The sequence below is a fragment of the Chrysochloris asiatica genome, unplaced genomic scaffold (assembly GCF_000296735.1).
Source record: "Chrysochloris asiatica unplaced genomic scaffold, ChrAsi1.0 scaffold00015, whole genome shotgun sequence".
NCBI classification, from domain to species: Eukaryota; Metazoa; Chordata; class Mammalia; order Afrosoricida; family Chrysochloridae; genus Chrysochloris; species Chrysochloris asiatica.
Window position 1 is genome coordinate 31,387,260 of NW_006408533.1, and position 3,356 is coordinate 31,390,615.

Below are 3,356 nucleotides of genomic sequence, written 5' to 3' on the forward strand. Positions count from 1 at the left end.
ACTCAGCGTCACCTAACTACAACAAGTTTTCAGAACTTTGCCCCAGGACTCATTTCTTTGTCCTCTGACAGCAAATAGGCTTCTAGCTTGCTAAACCCTTGAGCTGTGGGAACTTTCAACTTAGAGAGGGAACACATATCTCAAAGGCAGGTACCTCTCCCTCTCCCTTAGAGCTGAGAGCACCTGGGAGGAGTGCCAAGACCATTCATGCAGACTCCTCATAGGTACTGCTCAGAGCAGGAAAACCCCAACCTGTGTCAGCCAGGGACAGGTCTGCTGGGCTCTGACTGGTCATAGCAAATCTGACCACTCTCAGGGACAAGATGGGAAGCTGGATTGGACAGGTGTTAACAAAGGATGTGTAGATGAGCTTGAGCTGGGGACAGATGGTCCATAGGGCTGGTCAACAGTGCCCAGATCTGATCATCAGCAGGAGTACTGTCAAAGGTCAGAAGTAAATACGTTTTATCCTTGAGGGCTCAGGTCTTTTTGGACCCTACTGCAGTTTCCATAGAAAATGATTTGTTGTTACTAAATGCCATTGAGTCCGTTCTGACTCATAGCATTGGGTTTAAGAGGAACAGAAAGCCTCATCTTTCTCCCATGGAATGGCTGGTGGGCTTGAACCACCAACCTTGTGGTTCGCAGCCCAGTGTTTTATCTTCTAGAGCCATCGAGCTCCCAGGAAAATGATAACTATACCTAAATATGTATATGTACTCAAATATTGAAAAACCTCTAGAAAATCAAACTGATTGATCTACTTTTATAACTTCATCCATTAATATCAGGTTTAAAAACTCCTCCCCTCTCTAAAAGCTTGACAAATATTCCATTTTTTTTCTTCTAGCTTTTTCTAAGATCAGAGTTTTACTCCATATTTAACTCTGAGTCTGTCTGCTAGTTCTTGTGAAGGAGCCGTCAGGAGCTCCAACATTTACAGAAGGTAAGAATCTGTGTGGGCCTGTGAAGTCAGAAGATTGAGCGCTGCTCTCTGGGCGCCAAAGCTCTTGGTAAGGAACAAGCACACATGTATATGACACTGTAGGAACTGTAGATTACATAAGGCTAATCTCCAAAATGTGAAGGTAACGCATATCTCCAGTGTCAGGTTGCCCAGTAAGCAAGGGAAGCATGGCCTTACTTGTACTTGCTTACTAAATATGTATTTTTTGAATGCCTCAAGAATCCTGGTGTGGCACGGTTAGATAAGCACTGGACTGCTAACTGCAAAGTCAGCAGTTCAAACCCACTAGCCACTCTTCAGAAACCCTATATAGAGTCAATATGAGTTGGAACTACCTCTAAATTCAGGTGGGATATATTCAAGGTCATGTTTTGACTCTCATGGACTTGTTTTCATTTTCTTCAGCTTCAGCCTGAATTTGCATATGAGCAATTGATGTTCTGTTTCACAGTCTGCCCCTGGCCTTGTTTTGGCTGATGATATGGAACCTTTCCACCATCTCTTTCCACAGATGCAGTCAATTTGATTTCTGCATATCCCATCTGGTGAAGTCCATGTGTATAGTCATCTTTCATGCTGTTTAAAAAAAGGTATTTACAGTGAAGAAGTCATTGGTCTTGCAAAATTCCATCATGCGATCTCAAGCAGTTTCTATCACCAAGGTCATATTTTCCAACTATTGATCCTCTGTTTCCAACCTTTGCATTCCAATCACCAGTAATGATCAATACATCTTAATTGCATGTTTGATCAACTTCAGACTGAAGAAGTTGGTAGAATTCTTCAATTTCATCATCACTGGCTTTAGTGGTTGGTGCACAAATTTGAATAATAGTTGTATCCACTGGTCTTCCTTGTTTGTTGTTGTTGTTAAGTGCCATAGAGTCGGTTCCTACCCATAGCAGCCCTGTATAAGGTTTCTGAGGAGCAGCTAGTGCGCTTGAACCACCAATCTTGCAGTTCAAATGACTTTGCTGTCTGGCACATTAACCCACTGAGCCACACCAGGACTCCAATCTTCCTTGCAGGCAGATGGATACTAGCCTATCACAGACAGCATTACACTGCAAGATCAATCTTTTTTTTTTGCAAGCCACTTGTATAACTTTATTCTTTTTTTTTTAATTAAATGTTTTTATTTTGCATTGAGTGAAAGTTTACAGGGCACATCATCAGCTTCACATTCAACCATTCATATAGCTTGTTTCATTACATTGATTATTATCCCCTCCATATATCATCAGTTTACAGTGTTTCTCTCTATCCTCTTTAGCTTTTTTTGGATGGGGGGGGACAAGATCAATCTTGAAATATTCTTTTTGGTATGAATGTGGTGCCATTCCTCTTGAATTTGTCATTCCCGGCATTAAACCATGTGATTGTCGGATTCAAAATGGCCAATGCCAGTCCAATCCAGCTCACTAATGCCTAGGATATCGATGTTTATACGTTCCATTTCATTTTTGACAACTTTCAATTTTCCTAGAGTCATACTTTGTACATTCCATGTTCCAACTACCAGTGGGTGTTTGCAGCTGTTTCTCCTCATTTTGAGTTGTGCCTCATCAACAAATGAAGGTCCTTAAAGCTTTACTCCATTCATATCATCATGGTCAACTCTACTTTCAGAAGACAGTTCTTCCCAATTTTATTTTGAGTGCTTTCCAACCTGGAAGACTCATCTTCCAGTACTATATCTGATGATATTCTAGTGCTATTTATAATGCTTCGATATTTAATACTCTGGGGCTATCTGACAGTGTTCCAACCGCTGTTTATACAATTTTCAGTGGCTAACTATTCAATAGTCCACCTCGCCTTCTTCCTACTCTGTCTTAGTCTGGAAACTCAGTTGAAACCTGTCCACCATAGGTGACCCTACTGGTATTTAAAAAACCTGTGGCATAGCTTTAAGCATCACAGCATCATGCAAGCCACCACAGTACAACAAACTGACAGATGAGTGGTTGTGCATGTCCTTTAAGAAATCAAAAATGCCTGGTGGTGGCGTGGTTAAAGAGTTCAGCTGCTAAACAAAAGGTCAGCAGCTTGGATCCACCAGTCATTCCACAGAAGAAAGATTTGGCAGTATACTTCCATAAAGATCACAGCTTTAGAAACCATGTGGGGCAGTTCTACCCTGTCCTATAGGATCAGTATTATTTGGAATCAACTTGACACCAATGGGTTTAGGAAATCAATTTGGTTCTAAATGTCAAGGTTTTAGAACATCCTACCACTGAACCAATAAACAACATTCTTATCAAAGGAGAAAAGATTGAAGTTGTCAAGGACTTCATTCTTCTTGGATCAACTATCAACACTCACCGAATTATCAGTCAAGAAACCAAATGATGTATTGCATTAGGCAAATCTGCTACACAAGACC